This window comes from Alexandromys fortis, unplaced genomic scaffold, assembly GCF_014885135.2.
Source record: "Alexandromys fortis isolate MF-2015 unplaced genomic scaffold, M_Fortis_MF-2015_v1.1 scaffold_5, whole genome shotgun sequence".
NCBI lineage: Eukaryota > Metazoa > Chordata > Mammalia > Rodentia > Cricetidae > Alexandromys > Alexandromys fortis.
Genome location: NW_026067924.1, coordinates 30435542 through 30449546, shown reverse-complemented (window position 1 = coordinate 30449546; position 14005 = coordinate 30435542). Strand labels below are relative to the sequence as shown.

Sequence of the window (14005 nt, the reverse complement as noted above, 5' to 3'; positions counted from 1 at the left end):
TATGTTCAGTGAGACCGGTTTTAACCCAGGCTTTTTCAGACCCAGGTCAGCTGGCCTTGGTGAGTTCCCGATAGAGCATCTCCATTGTCTCAGTGTGTGGGTGCACCCCTCGCGGTCCTGAGTTCCTTGCTCATGTTCGCTCTCCTTCTGCTCCTGATTTGGACCTTGAGATTTCAGTCCAGTGCTCCAATGTGGGTCTCTGTCTCTGTCTCCTTTCATCGCCTGATGAAGGTTAATATGCAGGAGGATGCCTATATGTTTTTCTTTGGGTTCTCCTTCTTATTTAGCTTCTCTAAGAACCCGAATTATAGGCTCAATGTTAATTCCTTTCTTAATTAACTTTCTCCATTGAGGAGCTCACCAGATGTGTACTAGCCACTCCCACCATTGCAGTCAAGGATCTTTGTGTTTTTGTGTCTAAATCCTCATCTGATTTTCTATGGGGCAAAAGAATTCTGGCTCTGAAATCTTCTAAGACTATGGAACTGCTAATTTTCAGTCTATATATTACTATGGGCATTTGTAACAGATAAAGAGAATAAAGAATCATAGACAGACAATTACCAGTGTGAGTAGGCTTCTTTACCCTCAGATATTTAGCTCCCCCTTAATTATTATGGAGGCCTTTTCCTGAACTCTGAGAGGGGTACCTTAGAAGCTGGTCTTTTAGAGACCCTGTTACTTTATGTAATGGTTTGAAATGTCAGGTATTTTCCCTTGGATGTTGGACCCTCCTGGATGATATCACCCCTTTCCTGAATGTTGCTTTGACAGGTTCTTCCTGCTTTTTGGGATTCTAAAATGCATACTGATATCATTGTTTCTGCCCATGGAATTTTTTAAACCATGTCTGTAAAAACTAAAAGCTTGGTAGAGATCACCCCTTTCTTCTTGTCTTGCTGCTTCTTTACCCAAAGGAATAAAAATTAAAAAAAAAGTAGAGATAATGCATACGATCTTATTCATTCCATTGAACCTTACATTGAATTACCCAGGTTTTGCCTGCCATAGCAAATCTTAGCTAGACCCTGAGGGGGTTCTTCTGCTGCTACTCAAGTCCCTGATACTTAGCCTATTGTATTATCTGTATTTTTCTCATGAGACCTCGATATGTGCCCGTTTATTGTTGGTTTTATTTCTTATGTATTTTTATGAGTTTGTCATGTAGGCTGCCTTTGTGGAATAAAAGTTTTGTTTTGTTAAAAATAAAAAAGAACACTCCCTTCTGTGTAAAGCTTAGTGAGCCAGTGATTTAATTAGATTATTTTAGGGGACGTAAGTGAGAGTTTAGTTTCAGGAATTCAGTGACTCCCAGGCAATTGCCTTGCAGGATAGTCCCCATGTGTGGCCCATTACAATGACCTTGTAAAATGAGCATAGCTGGAATCTCCCCTTCAGTTAGCTTTCTATTTCCGATAGAGCAACTCCCAAGGCCAGGTAATTCTGGGATAGAATTATATGCATCATGGTGAGGATACTGGAAGTTGGAAGGGGCTGGAATATCCAGTGAGGATCAGTTGAACTTCCCTTAATTCTTCAACAGGGGAAACTTAATCATCCTGTGTTTGTGAGGGACTTTGATGGGTGCACACAAGTGTTCTGTTTCCAAGATAGTTCATCAATAGATTCTGACACACTCAAGTATTCTAAAGACCTTCAGTAAATATCAGTGTGGAATCCTGAACTTGTATGCACAAAGAAAACTGAGAAAATGCTTCATATCTAGAATACTGAAACTATGGGACTGTTGCAAAAGACGTGTCACTGCTGTAATTGGAACAAGAAAAGAAAAAAAAACAGCAAATGTGCATGCCTGGAACATTTAAAACAGTAGACAACATTTCTGTAACAATGAGAGAAATAACAGATTTGAGAAACTTCAAAATGTGAAGGGAGAAATGTGACAAATCAAAAGAAAAACTAACATAAGGCACATTGTTCCATATTTATAAAATTAAGAGCAAAGAATATCTGAAAACAACCAGAGAAAGGATGACACCTTTAGGAGCAAGATAAGACTAGCATGAAATCAATTTGAAATCAGGAAACAAGAAGCTAATGGAAGAAAATATTAAAATGTTTGAAAAAATATCCACTCACATACTGTAATAAAACTTCCCAAATGCCAACTTTTCCCTATACCTTTGGTAGGTTGTCTATTTGCAATGAAGAGTCCATCCTTGTTCACCTGGAGTCTTCCAATTGAGTAACAGTAATTGAACAACCACGTGACCTTTGAAGTTTCAGATGATCATGGCTTAGCTATTGCCATTGCAGATTCCTTATAATGCTCATAATCATTATTTTCAAGATGTACTCACATGGAATTAGATAGTAGTTGTTTTATACAGCAATATGAAAGCATGGAAATTAAAGAGAAAATTGTGCAAGAGATGGACAAGAGAAGAATTAATGTTCAATCTTCTGTGAATCTTTTCCCAATGAAGTAATTAAAAATGCACTAAGTTCCCCAAACGCTGAAATGAGTGTTCAGAATCTGTGCTGAATTTGCTTAAATTGAAGCCATTTAGAGCCTCTACACATGTCTTTAATTCACAGTTTGTTTCACAAAACTCTGTATTATGATGATGGTGGTGATGATAATAATAACAAAAATAATATTGAACCTGATTCAACTCATCCCCAACTCCATCTTCCAAATAAACCCCATACAAATGCCCCTCAGTGTACATCAAGTGCATAGACACCTGTAATCCTTATGCTGTGGAATGGAGAGAACTCAGTGTTTCCATCTAAAGTTCAGCATGTATTTATTATAAACCACAATAGACAGCAGTATATGGTGTCAACTTTCCAATGACACCATTCTCTCTATATAAGAGATGTTATTAACACTAGCAGTAAGATGTGCACTCAAAGCCACAGACCCATACATAAGAAGTTTCCTTCAAGGGAATGGTAGTACGAGTCAACAGTTAAACAAAAGCTAGTTTTATGTGGAAACTCTCAATACATTAAAATTTGAAATTGTTGGATTATACATCAAATTTTTGAAAAAATATATTAAATAACAGAAGCAAAAAAGGTAATTATCATACTTCTCAGGGTATCTCTTCTACTCTTTCAGGGTTAAGAACACTCACAGCTTTACCACGGAGGAAACAGTAGTGTTACCCTCATTATTTCTACATTTGGCATGATAATCACACTAAATCATAACTACCTTCTGTAATAATCATCACAGTATCTCCTTATATAAAAATGATCAAATTTTTGCACAGAAGATAAGTGTGAATTCAACATTCAGAAAAAAAATCTGTATATATGTTTAAAAATCTAATTATTGAAGTTCCAGTGTAACACAAGGAGACACACTGTAAGCACCTTTGTCCATATTTCTTTACTTGCAAGTATTCATTGCAAAGAGTCATTGGTCTGGTTCAAGGTTTCTGTTTATACTACACTATTGATGCTGGGTCTTCATAGGACTCTGGTTGGGTATCCTGCTGTTGCCCTGTATTGTGGAGTTCCTCAGCTTTGTGTACTTAGGTCAGGTTCCCCTGTATGCTCCAGCAGGTCATAGACGGGGTGGATATTGAGGCAGACCAAGTCATAGCCCTCTGCCTGACCTGCACAGCTGTAGAGTTGGTCTGCCAGATGAGAAATAAGAACAGTTCTATCAAGTTTACAACTTTGGGGTTGGCTCACCACACTTGTACTAATAGGGTTGGCCCTCCCACTCTTACCATTAAAAATATAAAAACAAAAATCTTGGGGATTTATTGGAAATTACAGAAATGGGAAAAATAAAATGATGGTGGTAAATAGGATCAAAATATAGGATGTTACTGCAAAAATATATCTTTATGAAAACCATCAATATGTACAATCAATATGTCAATTAAAACTATATGATCATGACTTTATAGATTCCTTTATCCATTTCTCTTGTTTGCCTTTCTTTTTGTTTTCTGAGGGGTGGTCTCTGACTGCAGCACAGAATGGCCTTGAATTAGTGAAAATTTCTGCCTCCGTGAGCCATTTTCTGGGATAACATAATAAACCACCACATTAGTGTTAACATATTCAAACTCATATTTCATGTTACATAGGATTTTCTTATTTACTTATTTTATTTAAAACTATCTTCTTTGTAATATTATAAAGTTTTATATAACAACATCTCTCCATCATCCCTCTGCAGGTGGAATATCATCCTTATCTCAATCAGAGTAAGCTTCTGGATTTCTGCAAGCCAAAAGACATTGTTCTGGTTGCTCTGGGCATCCACTAGGATAAACACTGGTAATATTGACATTAGAAATGAAGCCTCTGGAAAAAATTGATGGAATATTTTCAATCTTGCGAAATGTATTTAAATGAACTACAGACAGAGAAAATTTTCACTTTGGGGAGAATTAAAAATGGTAATATAGTTGCAGGTGTCAGATCCACATTTGGGAAACCATGGTTTCAGAAATTTCATAACAAGCCAAATACGTAGATTGAGGAATTCATTCTCTCTCCGCTGTTATGCTAGGGTAGATCCGAACACTCCCGTTCCTCTGGATGATCCAGTTATTGATTCTATAACAAAAAATACAGGTGAACTCCAGCTTGATTGCCCTTCTCTATCAGCTGCAGCATGGGACTGTGGTCCTTGTGGAGTTTCAATGAGGCACGGATCAAAGAGAACGTGCAGGTGATAAGTGAGATGGAAGATTTTTCTCACCTTAAGAAAATTATTATATGTAGTACTTCTCCAACTCAGAAGACTTGTTTGAATTTAGTCTTTCTATCTTATATTTCCACGCAAGCATACTTTATATATATTTAAAGCATTTTATCCTCTACAGAACCACCATTGTTTGCATTGCATATTTTTATATTTTCATGAGAGTCCTCAGGTTTGGTTTTCTAATAAATAGATAAATATATTTTTATGTCAGGAAGTTCAGTCATGAAGGCGGCATTCATAACCTTCTTCTGCTACCTTATGGTATTAGGAAGAAGAAAAAGTGAATGACACAAATTTTAATTTTGTGTACTCTGTAGATCACAGGTGTTTTCTAGAGTTTCTTTCTTTGGTTGATGTTGTGTTTGGGGGTTTTGTTTATTTTGTGGCTCTTGTTGGTTTTCTGAGATAGTCTAGTGTCCAGGTTGCTATGCAGCTGAAGATAACACTGAATTTCTAATTTTCCTAATTCTATCCTCTTTCTTTTCTTTTCTTTTTTTTTTTTTTTTTTTCGAGACAGGGTTTCTTTGTGGTTTTGGAGCCTGTCCTGGAACTAGCTCTTGTAGACCAGGCTGGTCTCGAACTCACAGAGATCCGCCTGCCTCTGCCTCTCAAGTGCTGGGATTAAAGGCGTGCGCCACCACCGCCCGGCTCCTAATTCTATCTTCTAAGTCTGGGACTAATGGCATATGCCTCCAAACATCTTGGTATGTGTGGAATTTTCTGTTATAAAAGGCAGCAATTTGCCAGATTCTAACAGGAGTGTTTATATATTTGTTTAATATTGCTTAAAACTCTTTGTTACTTTTAAGATCATGGTCTTTTGACAATAATGTAATGTCTAATTCTTAATAATAATATGAATTTTCTATTATTTAGATGAGCTTTTACATATTGCACTTATATAATTTTCACTCTGGGTATTTTCTATATATTATATGTTTTGTTTATTGATAAAAATGCATGCTATAGGTCTTTTTAAATAATACTTTAATGGCTTTTGCGGGGGACTTTTTGCGACATACTTTCAAGGTTATTTTAGAACTTACTTTCTAGACCAGACTGGTCTGGAGCTCACAGAGATTTGCCTGCCTCTCTCTCCTTAGTGCTGGGATTAAAGACCTGATCTGCTACCCAGTTTCTTTTCCTTTTTTCCCCCCTGGAACTAGCACTGTAGGACAGATGTACTCAAACTCACATAGATCTGCCTGCCTCTGTCTCTGTGCTGGGATTACAGGACTTTGTCTCCACCTTCTGGCTAAGATTTTTTTTTTAATTGTATGAAGGGTGTAATTATGACTTTCCCATATTGGTAATGTACATTGATCATATTTTTCCCATTACACTTTATTCTTCTCCCTCCTTTCATTTCTTTTCATTTTCCTTCAACATCCCTCTGTTTTACATTTGGTTTTAATATAATTTTTAGCTTCACTGAGAGTGAAACTCAAGACCTTAGGCATGACAGGCAAATGTTTTACCAAGTGAACTAAATCCCAGCCTAAAACACAAGTCTTACACTTGTATAAATAAACCCCAAAAAGTCTTACCATGGCTTGTAGAAGTGTTCCTTAAATTCGTAGTTCTTGGACAAAGCGCCCAATAACTATGAACACTTGACAAATTGGCAGATTTCTGGTGTGTTCACAGACTCACTCACGCAGGACCTCTTTCCCTGCAGAACGGTATTTGCATGGTCTTTCCAGCATGATTTTCAGTTGATTGACTAGATAAGCACCCTGAAATGATGTGGGTATTCTTATTTCTGACCTTTTCTCTAGACTCACCTCTTTCTTGTCTAATCTCTCCATGCTCCCAAGAGATTGCTGCCTGCTAATTTTTTACAGTGCCGAGGATCAAATCCAGGTGTTGGGCATGCATTTACCACTGGGCTGCACCCCCAACTTTGTCCTACTGTGCTTTCTATTCAACAACTCCCTTATGGGCCTTGCTGTGGATCCTTCTGCCCAAGCTATCTTTCCTGCCTCCATATTGTTGGTGGCCTTTTCCTCAGCCTATCTTAGTCTTCCAGTTTTATCATAAGGCATCCTGATGTGTTTCAAATACAGAGATTTAAAGAGTTTTACAATCCATGTCTATCATTTAAACTCATCAGTTGGTATTTGATTGAAATTTTTTATTTTCTTTTTCATTATTTCTTATATTAACTTTTAGGTCAATACTAGTGATTTATGGACTCATATTTTCAATATGCTACCAATTATAAAATATCCTGCTGATTAAACTGCTGAAACTGTATAAAAGATGACCTTCTAGAAACCAGTCCTTAGTTCTTTTGAATACGACATTGTTAATATTAGAATGTCCATTTAAATTGTGTTCAAAATAATATTTTTTTGTTTTTTAAATTGTTTTTGTTCTTTCCTTTTTCTTTTACTTTTTTATTTATTTATTAAAGATTTCTGCCCCCTCCCCGCCACCGCCTCCCATTTCCCTCCCCCTCCCCCGATCAAGTCCCCCCTCCCTTGTCCACCCGAAGAGCAATCAGGGTTCCCTGTATTTTAACTATTCTTTTTTATACATGGGAAGAAAACTATATAAATGATGATTAATGAATTACTTACCCATTTAGAAAATTGTCACTTCTGTTCAGTAGCAATTCAGCCTGGAATTGCTACAAAATTTGAAAGAAATAAAAACCAAACAAAGAAAACTCTGTCCCATTCTGAAAATAAATAAAAAATACTTTCTTTAGTATTTGTCAATCTCAGTATATTAATTGAATGCTTTGTCTTCTTTTGATCCATTATGACCATACAGGGATTTGCTGGAAAGTTTATATCCAAGGAAAGTAACAGTCATTTAATACACAGTTCTTACAGAACATGAACAGGTAGAGTTTACAACCTTTGAGGAGTTGCAATTATCAAGTATTTCTTAATATGTGTTTCTCCATCTTCAGAATGAAGAAACACACTTTATGTAGTCTGGAAGACAGGGGTACGTAATGAGAAGATAGACCAATACATCTGGGCTCCTATCCAGAGTCTTGGGGACCAAAGTTCCAAGATTTCGATATACAGGGTGTGGTATGTGAGGGTTCAAGGAGGTGACAGATGAACTTGCCTGAGATCATGAGATCTCAAACCACAGTAGAATATAGAGGGTGAAAAGTTGATCATACTCTTTTTGGGTATTTTCCTATTTGTGTTTTGAGAATAAAAGTAATTTTTTAGACTATACCCTGCTTAGAGTCCAAGATCTGCCCCTCTATAACCTACTCAGATGAAGGGAATGAGAGACTTTCAGAGAGATAGAAGGCTTGAGAAGTGGCCTGTTGTCCCCTGGACACTATTTGACCAAGGGTCATGAAGAAATGAATGAGGCAACCTTTTTGTCTCTATATCTTCATTGACTTTGGCCCCCATATATTGCTGTTGAAATCAGAGGTCAATTACATCAGGATTGAGGAGTAATAAATGGTTAAATTTGTTATAAAACTATCAGATAATGCTTGGAAAAGATATAATGTTAAATAAATGTTGATTCTGTTAACTTTCGCCTTCCCAATTAGAAGCCTGACAAATTTAGTAAAAACTATGAACAATTCTGCATTGAAACCGTCTGGACCTGGGCTTTTTTTGGTAGGGAGTTTTTTTTTTAACAACTTCTAATTCTTCGCGACTAACAGGTCTATTTAGATTGTTCACCTGGTCCTGGTCTAACTTTGGTATATGGTACTTATCTAAAAAAAGTCCATTTCTTTAATATTTTCCAATTTTGTGGCATACAGGCTTTTGTAGTAAGATCTAATGATTCTCTGAATTTCCTCTGTGTCTGTGGTTATGTCTCCCTTTTCATTTCTTATCTTGTTAATTTGTGTATTCTCTCTCTGCCGTTTGATTAGTTTGGATAGGGGTTTATCAATCTTGTTGATTTTCTCCAAGAACCAGCTTTTTGTTTCATTGATTCTTTGGATTGTTTTCTGTGTTTCTATTTTGTTGATTTCAGCCCTTAGTTTGATTATTTCCAGTCTTCTACTCCTCCTCGGTGAGTCTGCTTCTTTTTTTTCTAGAGCTTTCAGGTGGGCTGTTAAGTCTTCAATGTGTGCATTCTCCGTTTTCTTTAAGTGGGCAGTTAGTGCTATTAACTTTCCTCTTAGCACTGCTTTCATAGTGTCCCATAGGTTTGAGTATGTTGAGTCTTTATTTTCATTGAATTCAAGAAAGACTTTAATTTCTTTATTTCTTCCTTGATCCAGGTGTGGTTCAGTAGTTGACTGTCCAGTTTCCATGAGTTTGTAGGCTTTCTGGGGGTAGCATTATTGTTGAAATCTAACTTTAATCCATGGTGATCCGATAAGACACAGGTGGTTACTAATATTTTTTGTAACTGTGTAAGTTTGCTTTGTTACCGAGTATGTGGTCAATTTTCGAGAAGGTTCCATGAGCTGCAGAGAAGGTATATTCTTTCCTATTTGGGTGGAATATTCTATAGATGTCTGTTAAGTCCATTTGATTCATTACCTCCATTAATCCTCTTATTTCTCTGTTAGGTTTCTGTCTGATTGACCTGTCCATTGGTGAGAGAGGAGTATTGAAATCTCCTACTATTAGGGTGTGTGGTTTGATGACTGCCTTGAGTTTTAGTAACATTTCTTTTATGCAAGTGGGTGCTTTTATATTAGGGGCATAGATATTCAGGACTGAGACTTTGTCCTGATGAATTGTTCCTGCTATGAGTAAAACATGTCCCTCTCCATCTCTTCTGATTGATTTAAGTTTGAAGTCAACTTTGTTAGAAATTAGTATGACCACACCTGCTTGTTTCTTAGGACCATTTGCTTGATAAATCTTTTCCCAGCCCTTTACTCTGAGTAGATGTCTGTCTTTGTGTTTGAGGTATGTTTCTTGTAAACAGCAGAATGTTGGATCCTGTTTTCGTATCCAATCTCTTAGCCTGTGCCTCTTTATAGGTGAGTTGAGTCCATTGATATTAAGTGATATTAATGACCAATGGTTGTTAACTCCAGTCATTTTTTCTTTTTTTTGGTAATAGAGTTTGTGTGCTTCCCTTCTTCGAGTTGTGCAAGTGAAGGGTCATTAGATGTCTGAGTTATTGTGGGCATTGCTGGACTCCTTGGGTTGTGATTTTCCTTCTATTACTTTCTGTAAGGCTGGATTTGTGGCTACATATTGTTTAAATTTGTTTTTATCCTGGAATATTTTGTTTTCTCCATTTATAGTGAATGAAAGCTTGGCTGGGTATAGTAGTCTGGGCTTGCATCCATGGTCTCTTAGTTTCTGCAGTACATCTATCCAGGACCTTCTGGCTTTCATGGTTTCCATAGAGGAGTCAGGTGTAAGTCTGATAGGTTTAACTTTATAAGTAACTTGACCTTTTTCCTTTTTTCTTTCTCTTAATATTCTTTTCCTTTATTCTTTCTCTTAATATTCTTTCTTTATTCTGTATGTTTTGTGTTTTGATTATTATATGGCGAGGAGATTTTTTTTGGTCCAGTCTATTCAGTGTTCTGTATGCTTCTTTTTTTTTTTAAGTCTACAGGAAAATTTCAATATCAGAGAAACACAAACACATACCATTTCAGGTAGCAATACTACCTTAGCAGAAACAATGAAAGCTATAGGCACTTTGATGTTTTTAATGAAATTTTTAGTTTTCTATGTTTAGAAAATTGATGAAGAAGGTGTTTGTAAATTTCCACAATGCCTAATTGCCTTCGTGGTTGTTGAAGAGCCAGGGAGAAGACCAGTTATGAGGCATGATAAGACCTATTGTTGTTTGGGAGTATCCACATCTTGGTAATAGCTTCAGACAAAGCTGTAGACTCAGGATGGGGAAAGAATTAAGTCCCTGTTAGGCTCAGCAGTTGCAGTAGAAGCTGAAGACACAGGGTGGGGACCATATTTGACTCTGGGTAGGATTCTGTATGCTTCTTAAACCTTCAAAGGAATATCTTTCTTTAGGTTGGGAAAGTTTTCTTCTATAATTTTATTAAATATATTTTCTGGACCGTTGAGCTGTACTTCTTCTCCTTCTTCTATCCCAATTATTCTTAGGTTTTGTCTTTTTATTGTGTCCCAGATTTCCTGAATGTTTTGTGATGAGAACTTGTTGGTTTTGCTGTTTTCTTTGATCAGTGTGTTTATTTTCTCTATGGTATCTTCAGTGTCTGATATTCTTTCTTCTATCTCTTGTAATCTGTTGGTAGTACTTTTCTTGTAGTTCCTGTTCATTTACCCAGATTTTCCATCTCCATCCTTCCCTTGGTTTGTGTTTTCTTCATTACTTCCATTTCATTCTTCAAGTCTTGAACCGCTTCCCTTACCTGTTTGATTGCTTTTTCTTGTTTCTCTTGGTTTTCTTGGGTATCTTTGAGTGATTTATTCATTTCCTCTACCTTTTTTTTTGTAATCTCTAATTATTTATGGCAGTTTTTAACCTCCTGTTTAAGGTCCTCTATTATTTTCATATAATTCACTTTTGAGTCAATTTCTTCTAATTCTTCTGGAGTAGGGTATATAATTCTTCTTATTTCTGGATCCCTGGATTCTGGTGATGTCATGTTGCCTTTCAGGTTGTTGGAGGAATTCTTGCATTGGCGCCTTCCCATCTCTTCCTTCCAATGGAGCCAGGAGAGGTCTGGTGTCTTGGACCAGTCTTTGCTGTGACTGACTCTCTGGGTGTATCTCCTCAATGTAGAAGCAGTAACCGTTCCTTTCCAGATGGAACTCCTCAGCACCAAAACATGGACGCCCATCCAGATGGAGCTCCTCAGCACCTAAACAGGGATGCCCATCCAGACGGAACTCTCAGAAGATTAGGAAACAACCTACCTCAAGACCCAGTAATATCACTTTTAGGTATGTACCCAAAGCATGCTCAATCATACCACAAGGACACGTGCTCAACTATGTTTATAACAGCATTGTGTGTCATAGCCAGAACCTGGAAACAACCTAAATACCCCTCGACTGAAGAATGGATAAAGAAAATATGGTACATTCACACAATAGAGTGCTACATAGCAGAAAAAAGTAATGATATCTTGAAATTCGCAGGCAAATGAATGGATCTAGAAAACATCATATTGACTGATGTAACCCAGACCCAGAAAGACAAATACCATATATACTTAAATGGCCTTTAGACATAAAGCATTTCACAACAATTCACAACCCCAGAGAACCTAGATAACAAAGAGGACCCTAAGAGAGACTTACGTGGTTCTATTCTACATGGGAAGTAGAAAAATACAAAATCTCATAAATAAATTGTGAGCATGATGATAATATGAGAGGACAGAAGGGAAGGGGAGATGAATGCAAGGAAATGGAGAAAAATATATAGCTCAATAAAAAATGATTTTAACAGATTGGATGGTATTTTGTATTAATAGTAATATGAGATTCTAGGGACATGTCAGTGGTCATGTCAGGGGAGCAGCAGATGGCAATTGACTTTAGGGAAATGGCCCACCAGGAAACAAAACCCTGATGGATGACTCTCGAATAGATAAGACCCTAAAATCCTTGGCCCCAGAATGTTTCTTGCTGATGTGTATCTTTGTATGTTTGCCATTGCCACTTTTCTTGGTATCTGGAATTATATAAATGGGCACGGGAAGATTCCCACTACCCTTAATGCAGCATGATCATCTCTTAGAAATATCCCATTCTACTGAATGTTTTTACCTGTAGATTGCTATGAAGACAATTTCCTCCTAAGTTGTACAGTTTAACTGAAGTCATGATTTTATACAATAATAGTGCTATTTTCAATAGAATTTTGATGATTGATGTTTTTAGTAGATATAGTAAGAAATTATGATAAAGGTTAGTTTGGTGGGAAAATTAACATGGGTAAAGATAGGATAAAATGCTATCTGGGCCTCTGATGAAGAAGAGGATGCAGAGAATTAAAATAAAACAAGAAAGTGTCACATAGCTAGAACACATGAGTTTCTATTGAGGAAACAGGTAAACTGTGGCTTAGGTTAACATTAATAAAACTGATTGAGTCACAGTAGCCTAGCTAGTTTAAATTCTTCTTAATATTGGGAAATGTGTTCATAGGTTGCAGAGTACATTATAGCTAAAACAAAGCTTGTCAATCTGAGGATTCAAATAGAGCCAATTGGTTCTTTTTATATACAAGTTTAGATTTATGATTCTTATAAGATTGCTTTTGAGATAAGTATTAAAGTGATTGATCCTTTCCTTGTAACTGCAAAATGCAGTGTAACAGCAAAAGAACAAAATTCAAAGACCAACTATACAAATAATGTGAGAGTAAAATTTTTAACAAGATTTAAACTTCCTGGTTTATGACATTAGTTATCAAATGGCATGCTTTCATAATGCAATGCTGAGAGATATAGGGTAGACATGCTGCTCTAATCAGAAAAATTAAGCATTTGGAAAGATAAAGTGACCCCATGTTCAAGCATTGACAAGAAAAACACATCAAAGCATAATGGGGAAAATGTTTTGTAACCTAAACACATTAAGGCAGTCACTGTGCCCACCTCCCAAAAACAGAAAAAAGAATATCTGCTACTCTTCCAAGAAGGGGCTGTACAGAATTTACATGAGACACTGAGGTTTGAGGACTCTTTGTTACAGTCCTATGTTGGATAAGTTATAGAGACTCAATTCTATGAGGACTGGGCTTTGTTGTTTCTAAGCATTCTGAGTGTTTACAAGCATTAAGCACACTTTAGAATATTAATTTTACTTCGGAATTTTGTTAGGACTTTTATTGTAAATGCTTATAATTTTTTCTTCTCTTTCTTATTTAAATTGTAGAGTCCCTAGAAGTTGGTCATCAAACAGCTATAGAGACTTTCCAGGTTGTGATTGACAACCTGGAAAAAAGGAGCTGTCATCCTAGGAGCAACTCAACTATCAAACAAAATCCCTTAATGGCAGTTTAACTTATTAGAACAATATTTTGTGATCACTCTGAGAATAATAGTTCAGGTCCAAGACCTACTGCAACTGAATTCACGATTCTTCACCAGGAAGTCTTTGCTCAGTGACCACCACTGAAGATGTCTGCACTGTCCTCAGAAGGCAGATTCTTAAGCAACATATGACTTACAGGCAGAAAAATGAAGGCAAAACAGTGGTTAGGTATCATGTTCCTCAGACACAAAAAGTATTCTTTTCTTTAGAATAGCAAATTCAAACTTTTTTGGATGCCAAGCATCCAGATACTCTAAAGCTAAGAGCTGTGATGCTAGCTGGCCCTAATTGCTGTTCTATCTAACTTCTGTTTAGAGTTAGTGTTTCATATTTTTATTTTTAATTAAATATCACTCCCCTT

The 14005-nt window shown here is 36.6% G+C and overlaps 1 pseudogene; it reads left to right on the top strand.

Annotated features, from left to right (window-relative positions):
- Positions 1 to 13613, top strand: part of LOC126501501 (estradiol 17 beta-dehydrogenase 5-like) — a 103364-nt pseudogene extending 89751 nt beyond the window's left edge.
- The last annotated feature ends 392 nt before the right edge of the window (positions 13614 to 14005 follow it).